Here is a 22,007-nt window from a genome sequence, read left to right on the forward strand (position 1 = left end):
GCCTATAGTGTTGGACCACGCCTCTTATCATAATTTAAGTCCATCAATCCGGGTAGTGAATCAATCTTTGGTGGAGGATATACAAAAGGAGACTATATCACCGCAAATAGTCAGCCCTCCCAATAAAAAGACACAGAAAAGGAAAGGTCAACAAGTGTGTCATTCGCCACCAAGGAAAAAAAGGAGGAATGTTGTGCCAAGGAAAAAGACTGTAAGCACAAACTCACCCTTACTAACAAAGAATCCCCTAACTAAAACTAGCAAGGAACTAGATGTAGATGGATTAAGCAACCTACCAGTACACATGAGTATGTTCTCTGAAGCACTGATGCCCAAAGGACTTCTTGAAGACATTGAGCGCCTTTTGAAATCTCTACTGCTGCCGATACTAGAAAGAGTTAAAAAGCTAGGAGAAAAAATGGATCGCATCCTACTAGCACAAACATCCAATATATCCCTGAACGAAAAAATTTCAAAGGAAATTCGTCCTTCAAAAATACAACCAGCACAGAACACCATGACTCCAAGACAGGACAGATCAAAGAAAAACCCCACGATTAACATTAATAGCCATAAACTAGAGGCCAAACAAGTATTACAAAAGGGAAAGGCTAACCCAGTGCCTCTGAAAACCAATGTTCCCACAGCCCCGAGGTTAATAAATGCACCACCTCAGAATAGGGTAAAAACAAAAATAAAGGGAAACGTTGACTTACCTCCAGAATCATCACATTATGCGGTAATTCTGACTGGTGTTCCTGCGATAACAGTGGGCAGTGTAGAACCATACACCAGCCTAAAAAACAAGGTTATACATTGGCTGCGGACGAATAGACCTCTTCCACCTCATTTAAATGGGGATATAGCGTCAGTTAGACGGTGTGACTGGGTAGGGGTGAGACACAAAGATATAGAGGGAGATGTGGTAATAATAAATTTCAGAGACCACAGAGTCGTAACCCACATCTGTGACTGGTTTTCGGGGAGAATGGAGGGTAGGATATCTCCTAGAAACTTATGTTACTTTTACCCTGAAGCCCTGATGAGGCCTCGCACTCACCCCCAAAAATGGGCCCGTCCCGAATACCAGCAACCTCTAAACCGCATACCACACCCTATTCCCACAAGACACCATGCAAATAACTATCAATCTTTTCTTCCACCTCAAAATAGAGCTGGTACTCCCTTTGACCATGCCCATTACCCGACACAACCGACTGATTACAGGAATGTACCGATACAATGTCTTTTTGAACCCCTCTCAGGCATGGACATAAACGATTGACTCAGTTGTCCTGCCTCTGAATTGGGTAACAATTTGGGGGGTGGTAAAAATGGCGTATTTGAGTATCCAGCACCTGAGCAGATGCACTCCAAAATCGGCACTTTGACAACTAGAGCCAGGGAACTGGGGTCCAAGGAAAAAAACAGGATGAGGAAGGACACTCGGGTGAAGGAAATTTATATTGAGGGGGGAACCAGGGAGGACGACACGATAGAAAAGACCTCGTGTAAAACAACCAAAAAATACATACCTAAACTTAAAGATAAAGGCAAACACGAACGCCAAGTAAGTGTAGTGTCATGGAATGTGTGTGGGCTTGCTAATAAAGTTCAAGAACCAGCATGGGGGGAGTTTGTAAATAACATCGATATATTATGTGTTCAGGAAACCTGGGTACTTACAGAATTACATATAGATGGTTTTAAGACTTTCCATGTTCCTGCTGTACCCTCGAGTCATGGAAGGCACAAAGGGGGACTATGTGTGTACGTGTCGAATCGCCTAGATACTAGTAGTAGCTATGGAAGACAAATTTCATCTTATTTCCAGATGGTTAACATTCCTCTGAATTCTAGCGAAAGGTTAATAGTGATAAATTTCTATAATAACATCAAGAACTCTAAGTTTAAGGAAGAACTGTCAAAATTGACAAAAGAATTAGGGGAGTTAAAACCTATGAAAGGGAAACAACAAATATGGGTCTGGGTAGGCGATTTTAACGTAAACTTATGCACTAATGAAATATGCGGTTTTCAGGAATATGGGGAGGGGGAACATGCGGATAGTAGTCATTTCCAACATAATGATAAAGGGGAAATATTAAATGGTATTATGGCCAAGTTTGACCTGGGCTTTGCAAACAGGCTTTGCTTCCCCAAGGTTAAGTTCACTTCGACCTTTCTGGCGAGGGGACTCCATTCAACCAATGACTTTATCATCCTGCAGAATATGTTTGGGGGCCGGGTGGTAAACTACGAGACCCTCACGATTGGTTTGAGTGATCACCTACCGCTAAAAATTCTTGTTAGTGCCCCAGATTTAAAAAATGCCACAATTACTGAGACCCTGGCATGGTCGCAGAATCTAGCTGTAGCGCGGCAAAATGGCATAGCCCTAAAATGGAGTATGGTAGATCCAGCAAAATCCCTTCAGGAAATTGTGGAAGGTGCTCTTCCCTCCTTTTTGGTGTGTCTAGGGGAAAAGTCCTCAAATGATGAAATCTTAGAGGCTTTTAGTAACATTACTAGTACTATTCAGGGTGTCTTGACCTGGACACGTTCTAAAAAAAGTGACAGCTTCACGGGCTGGTTCGACACCCAATGTACTAAGACACATAAGGCCCTTAAATTGGCTTTGAGTGAAACAACAAGGGACCATGCTGATATTAGGCTACTTAGAAAGGCGTATAAATTAGCTAGATACCAACGAAAGAAGGCAATCAAAGAAAAAGCATGGAAAGACCTAGTGGAAGCAGCAGAGAGCAGAGATGCAAAATTATTCTGGCAGGTAGTTAATCTACCGTTTTTGAATAGTAAAGTGGCAGCAAGGATAGAAATAGCCATCGATGAAAAAACTTGGGTGGATTTCTTTTCAAAAGTATATCGTAACACCCAAGAGGATTTTCAACCAGTGAGCAACCATTGCCCAATCCCAATCGAGTTTAACTTAGATGAGGTACTACTGGCAATAAATTCCACCAAGAACTATAAAGCCCCGGGACCAGATGGGATCCCTGGCGACCTCTATAAAATGAATACTGATCTATGGGCTCCAGTTTGTTTGCGGGTTTTGTATGCATGTTGCTCAAAAGGATTCATCAAAACATGGGCAGAATCATTAATAATTCCAATATACAAAAAGGGAGATAGGGAAAGCCCATCAAATTATAGACCCATATCTCTGCTAGATTCATTAATGAAAATCGCAGGCAGAGTGGTCCTGACTAAATTACAGTCTTGGGCAGAGGAAAATGATATATTAACACCAGTACAATACGGGTTCAGGGCCGGGATGGGCACAGTTGAACAAATCTTAAACTTTGTCCTGCTACAAGGGAAGTACACCAGAGCAAAAGAGGGCTGTCTCTATGCAATATTCGCAGATCTCTCCTCTGCATTTGATTGCGTAATACATACCAAGCTCTGGGAAACCCTAGAGGAAATGAACGTGGACCCAGCTATTGTTCTCTTTTTAAGACAGTTATATTCAAATGCCACCGCCAAAGTTAGGTTTGGACTGGGGGGGGGAATGTACCGGGTCGTTCCACATACAAAAGGGGGTGAGACAAGGATGCGTGCTGGCTCCATTTCTTTTCTCATTATATACTAACAGCTTAGAGAAGGAATTAGGAGCCTGCAATATTGATTCACCAAAGATTGGAAGTAGGCAGATTTTCTCACTTCTGTATGCGGACGATGCCGTATTAATGGCTAGAACGAAGGTCGGAGCTCAAAGGGCCTTAATTAAATATGTAGATTACATGGAAGCGAGGGGCCTTAAACTCAATGCTAAAAAGTCTTTTGTGATGCGTTGTGGTAAAAGTGGAGCCAGATTTAACAAACTTGATATAGCAGGACTTCAAGTACAAGCCACTAAAACATTTTCATACCTAGGGATCACAATTGAGGCTTCGGGGGCCTGGGTTTCTGAGGTGAAAAATAGAACACTAGCCTTTAAGCGAGCCATTGCGGCCATAAAAAACTTTGCTAGCAAACTGGGCAAAAAACGACCCGAAATTATGCTCAACATATATGTGGCAAAATGCAGAAGCATTGCACTGTATGGTGCAGGCGTATGGGGGTACCAAGATGTAACATCGCTCCAAATTGCAGAAAATAATTTTCTAAGATATCTCCTGGCCCTCCCGAAAAGTACCTCGGTCTACAATTGCCATGCAGAATTAGGAGTGGAACATCTTACAGATTTAATTAGAATTCAGCCAATTCTGCTCTGGCGTAGAGTATGGACGACACCAGAATTGGGCCTAAACCGAGGAGTAATTAGCGACGTGATGGCCTTAGACAATGTAAAACGTATTAAATGGCTGGAGTACGTTAGGAGAGTTCTTCTGGATATCGATAGGCCTGAATGGTACAATAACCCAGAATCAATTGGGGAAATCCCGAAGAAAGCTCTGAAAAAATTATGCATGGAGCATTTCAATATACTGAGGCTTGGAAGTGAAGTCAGTAAAAAATCTGTTCTTGATCACCAGCTGTTGCTGACTACCCATAAAATACAACCTTACCTAAACCTTGTGACTTTGGGGTTTGAACGATTTATCCTCACTAGATTTAGGTTTAACATTTTTCACCACATAGTTTCATTCCCAAACAAAAACGACTGGAGCAGAACTCTGGCTACCTGCCCATGTGACAAGGTGTCATCCCAGACCACTTTTCATCTGGTTTTGTTTTGCAAATTGTATAATAACGAACGCTCCAGATGGATAAAACAATATCTGAGAGGTGGGGGCTGGCGGCAGTGTAGGCCTGCATATTTGAACTTGCAATTACTGGGAAACCCATTTTGTATAATGACAATAACAATGTTCTTAAAAAGTGTACTGAAACGACGGAGTATATTATGAATTATTAACTATTTGATTGAATCACACTAATGGATTTAATACTTTTTTAAAACACTATGCATGTTTGTATGGATACACTTTTTTGTATGAATCGCTTTTATGATTTTAACATGTGAAAAATCGAATAAAGCTTTTGAAATTTGAAATTTGATTTGATGTCGAGTAGGTACTGTTATCTTAGAAGCCATCGATGATTTTGTAATTAATGTATCACTGGCTGAAAGTTAATTCCAGAAAAGGAAAGATAAATTTACATGTTGAAAATACTTTTTAAAGCCAATCTCTAACGAACTATATTATGTTATAAACATGAAAAAAGGACCACAGCTAGTCGCCATATTGAATGCTGAGCAGGTACTGTTAACTAAAAAGCCATGCTCAATGGTGTTGCGATAGTTGTTTGTATAGAGAGAGGACTTATTGTAATGTAGAGCAAGTGCTGTTATCAAAGAAACCAGCGATAATTTATAATTAATATATCATTGGCTAAAAATTGAATCCAGAAGAGGAAAAATAAATCCAAAAGTTGGGAATACTTTTTGTATATTTGTTATAAAGGTGAGAAGTACTACAGTTGGTCACCATATTAAATGTGAAGAAAACAAGGTTGTAGTATTTTATTGAAATAGATTACCTATTTTAGGTAACTAGATATTGGAAATTTGTGTTTTCTCATTCATATATATTTTTGGAGGATTAAAGTAGATATAAAGTCTAGATCATCCTATCATAAATATATATATATATATATATATATATATATATATATATATATATATATATATATTTAGACAGCTGATACTGGTAGTGAACAATTTAGGACATATGATTTAAATAATTGCATTCTCCCATGCAATATCCAAATTGAGCCCCTTAGCCACAGTATCTAGAGTAAAAATCCATTTTACTCCTAGTTTTTTTCGGATTTTATCTGGGCATAATCCTTCTCTTGGTTGTATATTTTCCAGGACAAACCAATGTAAGTCTTCTGGAAGACGTCCTTTTTCTATATAGTGGGATACCAGTGGTGCAGACATCTTTTTAGGTCGCACTGCTGATTTGTGCTCAGTAATTCTTTTCCTATAGCTCGTGATGTTTCTCCCACGTAACCTTTGTTGCATGGGCAAATAAGTAAATAGACCACATTTTGTGTCTTGCAATTAGTCATAGTTTTGGCTGTAATTTTCACATTATTGAATATTAATTCACTACCTTCTTTAGCTTGTGGGCACGTTTTGCAGCCACCACATTTAACATTTCCAACAACAGGATTGTTACCTGTAATGCTTCTTTGTACAGATTTTTTGGGGCCTGGCATTCTTGATCTTACTATTAGATCTTTTATGTTTTTATTTCTTCTATAGGCAAAAAGAGGCCTAGGAATTTGTTCTCGTTCCGATCTATTGATGTTAAGCAGATGCCAATTAGAGTATATGATTTGGCGTACTCTGTCATTTAGAAGTGAATGTCTAGTTACAAACACTAAGTGATCAGCTTTTTGTGTTCTGTTTCCTTGGAGAAGATGTTGACGGTCAAAAAATCTTGCCCTCTTGAACGATTCACGTATAAGTCTGTGAGGATATCCACGTTCCTCAAATTTTTCTCTCATAGAAATAGCTTGTTCATCAAAGTCTTTCAATTTAGTACAATTACGTCTCAATCTTAGAAATTGACTGAACGGTATGCTATTTTTTTTAGATCGAGGATGAAAGCTTTGATAGTGAAGTAGAGTGTTTCGGGCACTAGGTTTTACATATAAATCTGTATAGAGATGGCCGTGATCATGTTTGATTTTCATATCAAGAAATTCCATTTCTTTATTGCTTATATGGGATGTAAACGTAAGATTGTTATCACATGTATTAAGCCATGATATAAACTCATTTAACAGGTCTTCGTTATCATCCCATATAAATACCACATCGTCGATGTATCGCGACCAATAAAAAATGGATTCGAAAAAGGGGGCGACTTCATTGAAAATGTGGGTATTTTCAAAATGTGCAACATAGATATTCGCAATAGTTGGTGCGCATGAAGCGCCCATACTAACGCCTTTGGTCTGGCGATAAAGCGTGCCCCGAAATGCAAAGATATCGTCTTCTAAGACTATCTTTAAACAGTCTAAAATGAAATTTACATTACAGTCGATCTCATAGGTATCAATGAACCATCGGGTTGCATTGATAGCACCTTCATAAGGGATATTAGAATACAAACTTTCGACATCTAATGTCACCAACCATTGTCTATGATGGTTAAAAGGTGTATCTTCAAGTAGATTTATAATATGACTAGTGTCTTTCACATATCCCGGTATTGATGATATGTGAGGACGTAAAATTGCGTCCAAATATTTCGATACAGGTTCAGTTGCACTACCTATAGTGGTCACAATTGGGCGGAAAGGAGGATCCACTTCATTTTTGTGAACTTTAGGTATGCCGTATAGGCTCGCTAGTCTAGGTTTATCCACATTCATGTATTCAAATTCCTTTGTACAGATGTCACGTTGTTTAATGCTCTAGATGTCAATTTTTGTATTTTCTGTTTAATTTGGGCAGTAGGGTCTTTTATGATTTTGGTGTAAAATGTAGTGTCATTTAGCATCTCTTCAATTTTTTGTACATAATTTGACGTATCCAATATTGCAATTCCTCCTCCCTTATCGCATCCCTTTATAGTAGTTGTTGTAGATTCTCTTAATTCTTTTAGTGCTCTATATTCCTCTGTAGTAGTATTAAAAGGAGTGTCGGGTACATATTTGGTGGCCAATTTGAGTTTATTCATCACTACTTGTTCAAAGATACGAATTTCTGGTGTTACCTGATCTAAGGATGGAGTAAAGATCGATTTTGGTGCAAGGCCTGATTTATATTCTTCCAAACTATTATTTTCAGTATTGGAAAAGAAGTCTTTAAGGCGAATTTTTCTGAAAAATATCAATGTTTTCAACTGTTGTCTGAAGTGTATAGGCTCCTGGATGCTTCGAATTCTGGCTGGTAGTGAGCTCCAGAGGTTCACAGCGTGTACTGAGAAAGCAGTGCCTTCTACGGATTTCTTATGGTAAGGTGGATTGGTGATAAGTAGTGCAAGCCTGGAGCTCAATGTCCTGATTTGCTTGAATTACTTGAATTTATCTCCCAGGTGTACCGGTTCTTTTTTGTTGGATGAACTGTGAACAAAGCAAAGTGCCTTAACCATTGCCCTTCCAGGTATATTTAGTCAGTGGAGTGATTGCATGACTAGAGTCATCTACTCTCTTGGGTGAAAGCAGGGAACAAGACTTGCAGCAACATATTTGGATAATTAGTATTTTACATATGATGAATGCAGATTGTTGCAAGATATAGGCTGTCAGCATAGTCACATTTAGAGATTATGAGTGAGAGGATGGCTTCAGTTTCTGTTGGTATCCAAGGTATGGGAGGATGGAACACAGAGTTTTCATTGTGTAGAAGGCACTCTGTTTTATGTTTTTTAACATGTGGTATCAAATATAGGTCAGAACCAATGGTTACCTCTAGGTTTCTTTCTTCTTTTGACATTGGTGGAGGGGCCCCATGTTCCTTAGGCCATACAGCAGTAGGTTGGTATTTTTGTCCGCAGTCATAAGCTCTGTCTGTGTGGTATTTAGCTTTAGATGGTTATTCGTCATCCATGTGTGTATGACCCAAAGGCAGTCATCAAGTTGCAGAGGTCTTACAGACCATCAATAATTTTAATTTGGGTGTCATATTCATGGTAGTAACAGCTGAGGTTGAATGATTTAATCAGGTTTGGAAAGTGGATTAGGTAGATGCTGAATAATAGAGGGGATATGATTGACCCCTGTGGGATGCCACAGTGTTGTGTGGGAAGAGCTGATATGAAAGGTAGTACCAACGCTAGTTAACTGTCACTGCTAAGAGGCCAACAATTCAGTGGGCATTAGTAGAACTCCTTTCTCACCTTTAATTTTTGGTATGTCAAACAAACATTTGCCTTGTGAAGAAATTACACTACTGTAGAGAACATTGAGTCATGTTGTTCTTAAGCCAATAACTTGCACAATATTTCCTATTCCAGATGCATAAGTGGCTGTCCCTACCTAAACCTCCCAATCATTCAGAAGCAATTTCCAATCAGGAAACTCCTGATTCGAATATGGCATGGTGCTTTGAGTAGACTTTCGTCAGGTACGACTTACATTTGGCTGACATTGCATTAGCCACCACTGACCTCTTATGAAATATAGCCTGGCAAGATAATGTATTTGCACTAGAGATCATTATTTTGCTTGCAAGCGCCAGATAGCTTTTTAGTAAGCATGGGCATAAAATCCGTTCGCTCGCGGATTTTTCGGATTTTCGGTAAATCCGCAATCCGCGAACTCTCGCGGATGTAGCAAAAATCTGCAAATCCGCGCGCTGCGGATTTTTTGCTTGTGTTCGCACTGGTCGCGGTCCGCGGCGCGGGCAGCAACAATCTCGCACTCGCGAAATTACAAAAATTACAATTGGGGAGGGGTGAAGGAAGTGACCCAGTCTCCAACTTCCTGTTCCTGTCCAGCAAGCTCCTCCCATTGCTTAGTCCATTTCCTGGCCACTTTGAATTCGATCTTGACTGGGAAGGATTACTTTTTGTGGATGCTGCTGGAGATTTGGCTTTGAGGCCTTTTGGATTACTTTTGGATTCGAAATTTGATTTCACAAGTAAGTTGATAACAGTTGATGTTGTTTGTTTGTGGTGATTTTTGTGTGTGTTTTTCGACTTTTTGGGATGGGGTTGGGGGCTGGCTATGTTGGTGGGAGGCCATTTTGAGGCATGGTCCTGCAGGTCCTGGCCATGTGGATGGGGTCAAGCTCTGATTTCTTTCATTATGCCCAGGGGGCCTAGAACTCCCGCGGATTACCCGAAAATCGGATTTTTAAAAAAAGAATTTGCCTGTGTTCGCACTGCTCGCGTCCCGCGCAGCAACAATCTCGCACTCGCGAAATTGTAAAAATTACAATTCTGCACATGAATTGAAAACTACCAGGCTTAGTTATGGGTGCATGCATGATACAACTGTTTTGTTGAATTTTAACATGATTCTGGCCAGGGCATGGATGGCATTGGATTGTGGTGAGTTTTGTGTGTTTTACGACTTTTTGGGGTGGTGTTGGGGGCTTGCTATGTGGGTGGGGGCCATTTTATTGCCTGGTCCCGTGTGGGTGGGGGTCTAGGGGCCATTTTTAAGCCAGTTTGTGTGCTTTGTGCCATAGGCCTGCACCCAGTGTGCTGTGATTTTATCATGCCCAGGGGGCCCAGAATCGGTCTGTTCGCGGATTTTGCTGGTTTTTCGCCACGTTCGCGTCGTGAAGCAACAATCTCGCACTCGCGAAATTGCAAAAATTGCAATTCTGCACCAGAAAACCACCAGCAGGCAGCATAAACCTTCTGAAACTTGATGGATGGCATTGGATTGTGGTGATTTGATTGGTGTTGTGTTTTTTGACTTTTTGGAGTAGGGGTTGGGGGCTGGCTATGTTGGTGGGGGCCATTTTGAGGCATGGTCCTGGCCATGTTGATGGGGGTCAAGCCGCCATTTTGAAGGCAGGCAGTGAGCTTTGTGCCATAGGCCTGCACCCATTTTGCCTTGCTTTCACCCATTGTGCCCAGGGGGAGTCAGTGGTACATGAAACTATAACCCTCTCTGTGTGTGCTCTCTTGGATCAATGTTAAATTCCTGTTTCCCAAAAATTTTGCAATTCTTAATTTTGAAATTTCCATATTGTGTGGTGTGCACGTGTGTATTCATAAATGCCTACTTGCAAACTATTTATTGAAGCGCTACATATGCAACATATATTTACTGATGTTCCTCTGTCTTCGTTTGCTTTTAGGTGCACAAAGTCAATAACTCCGCATCATCGTTGAGCATCAGTGCCAGGAAGAAGTCCTGCTGCGGCCTGCTGTTCCGACATCTGAAGAAGATGGCTCCAAAAAGAGGTGCCCGTAGCTCCTCTTGCAAGAAAGATGTCTCTACTAAGGAGAAGAAGAAGCAAGTGGCACCACTTACCAAGGAGACTGGTGGCTCGACCACTAAATTTTTGTGGAAAAAACAAAGGCCCGCCATGAGTGCTGCACAGGTAGCCTGTTTAGTGGTTCAATCACCAACGACCAGTGATGTTGGCTCATCGCAAGAAAGTAGCAGCACACCATCAACACAGGTTGTAACTCATCTCACAAGTACTATTCAACAAGCAAAGCCGCAACAACAACTGCATGGGCTACTAGTACAAGCACAAGTACATGCGCAAGGAGCTGGCCGAGAAGGAGCTGTCCGAGAAGGAGCTGTCCGAGAAGGAGCTGTCCGAGAAGGAGCTGGCCGAGAAGGAGCTGGCCAAGAAGGAGCTGGCCGAGAAGGAGCTGGCCGAGAAGGAGCTGGTCGAGAAGGAGCTGGTCGAGAAGGAGCTGGCCGAGAAGGAGAAGGCCGAGAAGGAGAAGGCCGAGAAGGAGAAGGCCGAGAAGGAGAGGTCCATGGAGAGTTGCAAGTAGAGGTCAGTGAAGAGGCCCATGTAGCGGCGCATGGAGCGGTGCAAGTGCCCACAATGGTTGTTCTTCCAGAAGTAGGGGCACAGGAGGAAATTGACTTTGGAGCCGGGGTATCATGTCAGGAAGATGAAGGCACTCCTCCTGATGATTCATTTTCTCCCAGCTCCCCAGCAAGGAAAAGATCAAGGAGTGTGTGTAGAAGTTCCTCTTCAAGCCCCGCTCTATCAGATGATCTGGATCTAGATTGGCAACCATCTCCGACGTCTGAGAGGGAGGCACACCATGAGCTGCGAAAGGTATCAAATGTTAAAAGGAAGGGCCCCGGAAAGCTCATACTTATGGATCCGAACGTCGGACTTGATGAAGTGGTGCATTCTGATGTTGTTGAACAGGATGATGACAGCAATGACCTAGTCATCACACACGTCATTCCAGCCACACCGGCCATGCAGCAGACAGACATTTATACCCTATCCTGACGTCATGCTGAGCGTGACCCTGGCGACGTGGCACTGGTAGCACCACCAACGCAGTCAAGTAGTACAACAAGTTCAAAAAAACCTACAGCTCCAATATTTTCTCCCCAGAGGGGGACTCCATCCAGCTCGACTCCCTCAAGTAGGGTTGCTGCAATAATTGCACAACCCAGTAGATGTCTGCAAGGCTCATCCACCACTGCTTCATCTGGCATTGGCAGTATCATCTCGTGCGGCAAAACCAGAAGTTTCCAGTCCCCAGTTTGGAACTTTTTTAGTGTCCATGCAAAGTATGATAACATAGCCGTTTGTTGCATTTGTAAGACTAGAGTTAGCCGTGGTAAGACTGGTACCAACTATGGAACCGGAGGCCAGATAGGTCATCTTAAAAGAAGGCATGCTGTCGTATGGTTTGCGCACCTAGCAAACATCAAGGGAAAGCAATCCAAAAGGGCAAGGGGCCAAAATATACCCATACTAGGTGTTTCATCTGAAGATGACGGGGAGGTAGAAGAAGCGTCAGACATTTGTCCGGTTGCACCCAGTACCCCTGGCAGCACCACACCCTCCGGAACACAAAGGAGGCACACTGAGAGTCTGGGAGACACACCAATGCGAAAAATGTCAACACTGAGCAGAAGTGGGTCGAAGAAGGCATCAGCATCATCCAGTAAATTTGTCCAGCGCACCATTACAAACATGTTCTCCTCAGATGCGCAATTTCAACGCAACCACCCAATTGTACGCCTGTATAACACTAAGCTGGCTAAAATGCTAGCGGTGGACCTTCTCCCTTTTTCGTTTGTCGAAGGTGTGGGTTTTCTTGAACTCGTGGCAACACTGGCCCCTAAATGGAAGGTTCCTAGCCGGTTCTATTTTGCGAGGGTTGCTGTTCCAGCACTACATAAAGAGGTGCTTGAGTTGGTTGGGGCAGCTTTGCAGAAGAGTGCTGTTCACACTATACACCTGACAACAGACATGTGGACCAGTTGCCAAGCCCTTGATTACATGTGCATCACTGCACACTGGGTCTCTTTTTCAGGGGTTGCAAAACAGATAAATGCAGGTGGTGACTTGGTCGAGATTTTTAAGGGTGCTCGTAAACATGCAACATTAGCCATGTTTGGCATGGAGAAAACTCATACTGCAGCCAACATTTTGGATGACTTTAACAAAAAGGTCTCGCAAGGGCTGCCCCCAAGAAATTGCAAGGTTGGTTATGTTTCTACTGATAATGGCAGCAATGTAGTTAAGGCCATGGAGAACGGTTACTATTTCAGAGTGCAGTGTTTGGCGCACTGTATGAACCTTGTCGTGCAAAAGTTCTTGAAAAAAGAACTTGCAGTCGACAAAATACTGACCATCTGCAGAAGAATATGCACACATTTCAACCATTCTTTTAAGGCCCGGAAGGAGCTGAGGCGCCAGCAAAATGTACGTAGAATGCCAGTGAAAGCACTTATCCAGGAGGTGGCAACACGTTGGAACTCAACCTTCTACATGCTTGAGCGTCTGCATGAGCTGTTTCCAGTAGTCAATGAGTATTTCTACAACCTGGGTGGTGATACGACAGAAATGATGCTAGCGGTGGAGCAATGGCAGCTAGTTAAAAGCCTGACAGACATGCTTCGTCCTTTTGAGGTCTTCACGCGTGACGTCAGCAGGGAGGACTGTTCTTTGAGCAAAGCTATCCCACTGTTGCTGAAGCTCGAGCACCAAGTCAAAGTGGTGTCTTCAGAATTAAAAGATGCTGGAAAGAATGAAGCATATGAGTTGGCGCAGAGATTATTACAACGCCTAGTTAGCAATAAACGGCTTGTAAATATCAAGAAACAACAGCACTACATTTGTGCTACTATTCTGGATCCACGTTACAAAAAGCCATTGTTTGGCAAAGTAATAATTCCTTTTGAAACATCAGATGTTACAGAGTACAAAGGTTGGCTAGCTCAGTCAGCCATTCGTTTTGAAAGAGAGCGGAAGGAAACTGTAGGAGAAGACAGTACTACTAGTGAATCAGCAGGCCATCAGGCGTCCCAAAAAAACACTGCTGCATCTGTGCCTGTGGCAGAAGTGAGTGACTTTTCCTCTGAGCCGTTAACCACACCAGCAACCGTATCATCTGCACCAGGCCCAGGTGATATGTCTGAAGCGGATTGGCTAAGTGAGCTAGGGTATCCTTGTCCCAGAAAGAACACAGAAGTGCAAAGTACAGGAATCCGGGAGGACATTCTTTCAATGGTGCAGGCCTATCTGGATGACTCAACAGCGGTCAATATTACTGAGGACCCATTGGCGTATTGGCATGGGAAAAGAAACATATGGCGAGAGCTCACCAACCTGGCTATCAATTACTTGTCTTGCCCACTCGCAAGCGTGTCTTCAGAACGTGTTTTTAGTTCTGCTGGTGGCATTGTGACTTGCAAAAGGTCCCGCCTCTTGCCCGCAAATGTGGAGCGGCTCACCATGATAAAGATGAACCAGCACTTCATACCACCAGATTACAAAGTACGAGAATGCACGCAGGAAGAAGAGGACACCGACCTACCTGAGGAAAGTTCTCCTCAGTTACCAGAAGTACTACCGACTCAATTTGCAGAGTTTGAGGACGAGCTCTGCTTCCCTGACAGCGAGTTCTGAAAATGAGTCAATTATTCATTAACTTTATTTTTCGTCCTTATTCACTTTTATTCCTGTGTGTCTGTCTTTCTTTATTTAGCAAGTGCTTCATCACATTCACAACAAAACTGTAATCACCCAATCAAACAACAAGCCCATCAGCAAAACTGTCTTGATTTTGATGCCGCAGCATTCCTCAGGTTCACAACAGTTAGTTGACAAGAACTCAGTCCTGGTCGTCTATCCTCCTCCTCCAGACTCACCCTATCCATTTCCCGTAATGCTGATGCCTGGATTCTGCACAATGAAGAAACTTACGTTGACGAGTCCCCTAAAGAGGGACTGGAAGTAGTGAGTCCTCATTTAAATACATTTTGCTAAGTGTGACTTTTTTTCCCCGAGTTGCTTTTTGGCTGTTTGGGGGGTGTCAAACTTGTTTGCGCTTGGGTTTACGGGTCTTGGCTAGGCCATTGCTGGCAAGGTCTATTAAGGGATGAAATTGGTTAGGCATTTACTTTGGAAAACATTTGGCCAATTACACGTGAACGTTTAGGCGTTATTATTGCTCGCTTGCCTGTCTTAGGGGTGCTGTCTGTGGGGCTTCTAGGTTTTCGGGGTCTTTGAGCACCGCTGCCACATTTCTAATGTTGATTGCTTTTGTTTTGCAGAAAATCCACGCCGGGAAACTCCATTTGGGGCCCTGCTGCAGAACGCTTTAGGACAATGTGAATTCCAGGTGGAGCCAGCCCTCAAATACAAATTACAGGTAAGATAAGCGTTTGGATGGGAGGTAGTATAATGGAGTATTAGGAGAGGCGAGAGAGTGACAGTGGTACTAGTAGTAAAGTCCTAGGACTCTTGAATTAACAAACTCTGTGACAGGCATTTACTTTGGAAAATATTTGACCAATTACACGTGAACCAACACGATGACAGTGTTCAGTAAAACGAATTTACTGCAAAACCACCACCCACCAGGCTCAAAAGTAGTAAATAACAGGTATGCTCAGATAAAGTTTGAAAAAGTACATTTTTATATCCCTAATAAAATAATCTCCCGCAAGACCCTCCCTAACCCCAACAAATAAATAGTCCTTCAAAAGTCCCCAAAAACCCCAACTCCCAATTCCCACCCCCCAAAAGTCTCTAAAAAAGGGGCAAGGGACACTCTAGGGATGCATGGTGTTGACTTTGGCCTCCAGGGCATCATGCCTTAGGGCCAGGGCATCGTACTGCTCCCGGAGGGTGGCGTGGTCTAAGCAGAGGCCCTCCAACAAATGTTGATATTTTTTCAATTTCCGGACCTCCGCCTCCAGGTCGGACACTCTGTGGATTGCACAGCGCAAGCGAGCCTTTAGAGTACTGTGAGGGGGGGCAGCCTTTGCTGCTCGGCGGTGGCGTCTGCCAGCACGGCTCCGTTTCGCCGGAGCACTGCGCTGACCGGCAGAACGTGGGGTCACGGAGGAGGATGCAGATGTCCCATTCGATGTACTGGACTGCGTGTCGTCCCCCTCCAGTTCCACCAGCCGCCGATATTGGGCAACAGTAGCATCCAGCCTCCGTTGCCGGGCCAGTACAGCCTGCATACTACTTGTTGGTTTTGATGTTTTAGTATGACCAACTATATGAAGAAAGAAAGACATAATCTCTGTAACCAATGCTCTTTAAGAATATGATTAACACAAAATGATTCAGCAGGAAGTTGAGTCACAGTACAACTAGCAACTAGCCAGCGCAGTACAAAACTATTCAGGCCAGTATCATGGGTGTCCGCAGGGAGGGGCAAGGGGGGGCGCTTGCCCCCCCCCTGGATCGCAGGTCCATCCAGTGCTGGCCCAGTGACAAATTACAATATGGTAAGTACAGCAGGCTGGGACCGACAGACAGATAGAGGCAGAGACAGAGAGAGAGGAAGACAGAAGGAGAGAGAGAGAGGGAGGGAGCCAGAGGGTGACAGAGGGAGGGTGAGGGAGGGAGACAGAGAGAGAGAGACAGCGAGGTAGAGGGAGACACAGGGAGACAGAAAGAGGGAGACAGAGAGAGAAAGAGAGAGGGAAACAGAGAGAGGGAGGGAGACAGAGAGAGAGGGAGGGAGACAGAGAGAGAGGGAGGGAGAGAGAGAAAGAAAGATGTGTGTAATGTGTATGCCAGGTCTGGTGGCTCAGTGGACGAAGGCATCCGCTGCAGGGGCATGAGTTCAACCTCATGGTCATAGTTTTTTTTGTTGCTCTAGATCCACCCCCCTCCCCCACTGACCCTGCCCCCTTCAGTGCGGCCCTTGGCCACAAACCACACTGTCAATTTGGCTCCGAGAGAAAGTTTGTGAGGACCCATGCTCTATAACCACATCCTCCTGATTTAGATTGAATTGTTTTTTTGTGGCATTTTTTGTTTTTCCCTCTGTTTTAATGTAGTTGCCAGGTCGTCTGCTGTGGTGCCGCACAAGATTTTTCTCTTCCCCCTATGGGGTTCTTTGTTTATTTAAGCTCTATGTCGTGTTAGATTTACAAAAAAATGTATTTAATACTTGTGCTCAATCATGTCAGGAGTAGGACTCAGGAGATGGTGATGATGTTGCACCCCCCCCTGGAAACATTTCATAGTATTTTCGTAGTTCATCCAGTGACCGTCTATTCTCTGTAGATACACATCATATGCTATCTAAGAGTCAGATAGTACCATGATCCAGCTTACCTGTACCCGCCACCACCACTATCTGCTTCCTCACAGTCTGTTCTTGGCCCTCTTGCGCCGCCTCCTCCCCAGAGTTGTCCTCGGACTCGGAGTCGATCACCACCACCACATCCGAGCTGGCCCCGCCACCAGATGTTCCACCTACAAAGTAGATTTAAGAATGTTAGATTACACCACTCACTAGTATTTGGTCTAGGAATGAAGAAATGTGAAAACAACAGAAAAAGTAATTGACTGTCTACTCTAGTCTAAAGTAAAAATGTCCCTCCTTCCAGGGAAGGCTGTTGCACTTTTTTGTCACAATTGATGAATGCTTGCTTAATTTTAACACACACCATTTTTCTCTGAACAGACAGAAGCTGGACTTCTAAGGACAAGAGCAACATCAACTTCAAACCAGGTGAAAGCTCGGCTCGACCACAAGAAATGTGTTCCATTACTCATCAACTCAGCACCAAGCACTTTTCCATTTCCAGCTAACTTTATTTTAATATATGTGTTTACTTTTACTTTTAATAAAGCTTTTAAACTTGAATAGACTCTATGGTTTTTGGTCCTCCAGACTAGAGTGACTGAGCGAAAGGTTTTGCAATTTTTGCAAGGAGGAGTCCGTGCCGCTGACACTACCAGGTTTATACAGTGTGCCAAACACGCCACTCTGAAATATTATTACTCTGGTCTTTGGTGTCCATAGTTCGGTTTGTGGAGAATTGTCCCTGCAACAGTAGTATTATGGATTTTGCTCCTATCTAAACACTATTTCGAAAAAATTAAATTAGGAACGCTTGGACAACAATAGGTCCTCTATATTTAAATGAAAACTTACTGGGGCCAGCAAAAGAGCACTCGCCGCCCTGGCCTGCATCCTCCTCCTTTGGAGCCACAACATCCTCCTTTTCCATCTGCTTGCCCCTGGGCGAACCTGACGTACAACATGAAAGAAAGAACAGAAAACATTGATGATTGCTGCTTGTCGATGTCCTTGTCAACCAAATCAAACATTTAGAAAGAACAAGAACCAACTATTTCAGCTAAAAAGAGGGCTACAAAGGAAGGACTGCACCTGAGCCTCTACTCTAGGGGCAGATTTACAAGCCCCTTGCAGCTCTTTTGCTCCGTTCTTGCGTCACTTTTGTGACGCAGAGCCACAACAAGAGAGGCGCCATGGTGTGGCGTATATTAACAACGTGACGCATATGGGAGATGCATCCCATTCTAAAGCCCTGCGCCATAAGGGAGCGTTCCAGCGCAAGGGAGGGCGTTCCTGCGCAGGAACGCATGCTAAAAGTGGCTATGGGGAATATATAAAATTTCAATCAGTCATTTAGGACAATGATGCGTCACTGAAACCCTGCGCCTGCGTGAAGCAGACGTAAGGCTTGACGCAGCATTGCTGGAGCTGCGCCATCGTTGCAACGCAACTCCATCAATGAGCCGCCTTTACGGCACCGATGCGTAACGCTTCGGTGACGTTTTGGGACCATGGTGTGCCGCATTGTAAATACTGCGCACCATGGGTGGTGCTGGCGTGCCGCACACTTTGCAGGGATGCGCAGGTAATTGCTAATCTGACACTTAGGGGCATACTTACGAGTTCTGGGCTGCACACCTCCAGAGGTGCACCAGAACAAATGCGTAACGCAAAACTAACCTTGCGTCACGGCAGATGCGCCGCAATTACAATGCGGCAAACCCTGGCGCAAGGGTAGGCAGATGCGTGACGCATCTCGTGACGAAAGAGGGGCGCATCTCTAGAGTCGCGTCGCAGGCGCGATGCAACTCTAGCAATGCTCAGGGCTGCACAATACTCAACATACCGCATCAGTCCTTACGCCTGCTTCAAGCAAGCAGGCATAAAGAATTGACGTAGTAGCGTCGCGGAAGTGCCTGCGTTAAATCTTGTAGATTTCACGCAGGCACTTTTGCGAGGCGCACAGCTGCCTGACCGCCACCCCCCACCCCCTGTGTGGGAACGCACCCATTGTGGCGCAGGCCCAGGCCTTAACGTGGCGCATCTCCCTAGATGCATCACGTTGTACATGACTCGCAGGGATGCGCCACGTTTACGTCGCTGTGCGTCAGGTAAGGCAGCATAAACGTGGCGCAAGGGGCTTGTAAATCTGCCCCTTTGTGTCTAGCATTACGCAGTTCTGTAAAGTACACTCATACATTCCTCAGCCCAATTAAATGAACACAAAATAGAAAACAAATAAGCAGTGGCACCGTCACAGAGAAGGAGAGCAGTGCACCTGAAATGCACAGAAGATTTTGAAATATTAATTTACCTCTCCTATCAATGTAATCGGCAGCATTATTGCTCTTTGTAAAAAAGTTAAAGCAAACATTTGCAATATAACACACAGAGCAGGAGAAAAAACAGAGTAGGGAGTGATGAAAAAATTGCTACTACTACTCACCAAGCCCGGGGACCTCCACTCCCAGCAGGTCGAGCAGGTCGCGCTCCCAGTCCAGGATATCGGTCCAGCGGTGGGTCACCTGGTTGTAGGTGCGCTGGACCCCTGAGATGTCAAACAGGGCCCGGCACACCTGCTCCCACCGCTTCCGTCGCTCCTGGCGGTTGGTGTAGCCACCAGCGATCCTGCCGCCTGCCGCGATGGTCCTGGGGAGGCGGCGCTGTACATAGAAAACGAGTGCGCCCACCTCCTCAGGGCTGAAGATCTCCCTGGGCACCACCATTTCCGCCCTCAAACGGCCACACGGGAGCCGGGCACGTGCTGCGGGGCCCGTCTTGGGCAGCTTCACAGCTGTCTTCACCATGGTCTGGGCAGGTGTTAGCAACAAGGAGGCAAAATGAAAAATAATAAGACTAGGGAAGAAGAAAATAAAAGTTTAAAAAAGTAGTTGAAAAGTAAACAAAAGTAGACTAAAACACAAAAATATAGACCTAGAAAACTAGAGGGATAGAAAAAAGTTAAATAGATCAAAAAAATATTAAAACAAGCAAAGGATGGCAGAGATATAGAGAGGATAGAAACACCATGCCCAGACACATAGGAATGAATGAAAAACAAGATGGCGGCCCGATCACGTGCGCGTAAGTAAGTTCGCACGCGATTTCTCTCGCGAACTCGTGCGAACTTGCATTCGCAAGGCGCTCATTCCGCGAGATTACACATAGCGGGCGGAAACGGAAATACGTCACGCAAACAAAATGGCGGCGCCCGTACTCAACCTTGGGGTAACTGCACGAGTTTGCGGCTTCCACGGTCGATTTCGCACGACGCCCCGCCTCGCGAATAGGGCGAAATTACCGAAAAACGAGTTTTGCAAAAGCAAAACCAACGAGCAGGTGCAAAAGTTCGAGCTCATCATTTGTAACCATTTCCCTGTAGTGCTTCCTGAAGGGGCCCTCCAGAATCCGGTTGCCTACTTGCAACTATTGTGTGACCCTGCTCTGACAGTCACAGAAGAGTTAGAAGTATGCCATTGCATCCTGTTAAAAAAAATTTACATTGCAACAAAAAGGAAAGGGAGCAGACAAGCAGGTGCCAGCCTTCATTAATGTCAGTTGGGGCAGGGCAGGTGTTGTTGTTTGCAAAACTTAAAGCACTTAGCAGGTGTGCTTTGCTTTGCCACAAAAATGTACACTCACTGGTCAATCAGAGGGTGCTGTGATGACACCGAGGGTGGCATGGGTGTGCCAGCCAGAGGGTGGCATGGGTGAACCAGAGTGCCAGTGTTGACAGAGGATGGCAGTGCTTTGCTTTGCCCCAATAATGTACACTGGTGAACCAGAGGGTGCTGTGATGACACAGAGGGTGACATGGGTGAGCCAGAGGGTGGCATGGGTGAACAAAGAGAGTGCCAGTGGTGACAGAGGGTGGCAGTGATGAAGAAAGCCTTGCAAACAGGCTGGGCACGTAGAAACAACAAGTTCGCAAAACTGGCGACCCGACAAGTAAGTTCGCAATTTGCGAAATTGTACAAAACCCTCGCGAACTTGCAGAAACCCGTGCGAACACACACCCCCAAAAAAATCCGCAAAATCCGCGAGAATTCGCGTATTTTGCGTATTTTCGCAATCCGCAAATATGCAAATCCGCAAATTCGCGGATTGCGAATCCGCAAAATCCGCCCATGCTTACTTTTTAGGTTAATATAACTGTCTCAAAGGGCAGCACATACCCTAACTAGCAGTAGTGTGAATCTGAAATGACCCAATATAGCCTGTATTGTCACAAAGGGCTGCTATAACAGACTTTCGTTCAAATATTGTTTTATATCTAGATAACCCTGCCAGGCTCAACACGCTGAGGAATCATCTCTTTGAACCAAATATTGTGGAAACCATAATCAAGGCATTTGAGGCTGGAAAATGTTGTATTATAATTGGTCTCTTCACACAATTCCACAGAAAACTGACTAACATTTGTTTTAGTATATTGTAATTTAAGATCTGTGTAGTGTGAATCTGCTTTTTGAAATGTATTTAATTCTTTGAAATTATGCTTTACCTTTATCAAATTGATGGTCATAGCCCATGAAGTGCTGTTTTGATGCCCTATTAAAGTAATGCATTAAATACACATTATTTGGTGAACATTTGGGGTGGGATTGTTAATAGGAGAATTGTGGGAATGTCTATGATGAAGTCAAAGTTTGGTGTTTGCACATCATTCCATGCTAAGAAAAGGTAGTCGGATCTATGTAAATTACACCTACCTGGACTATCTAAGCACCTTATTTTTAGAAATGTCTGGCAGGTTTTCCTGGATGCCAAACGAGCCCTGGCCTAAATACGGCAGCTACCCACATCACCAAAATTTGAGCTCTCCTTGTGTATTAGGGGCCTTGGAGAGCCTCT

Source organism: Lissotriton helveticus, chromosome 8 (assembly GCF_964261635.1).
Source record: "Lissotriton helveticus chromosome 8, aLisHel1.1, whole genome shotgun sequence".
Taxonomy (NCBI): domain Eukaryota; kingdom Metazoa; phylum Chordata; class Amphibia; order Caudata; family Salamandridae; genus Lissotriton; species Lissotriton helveticus.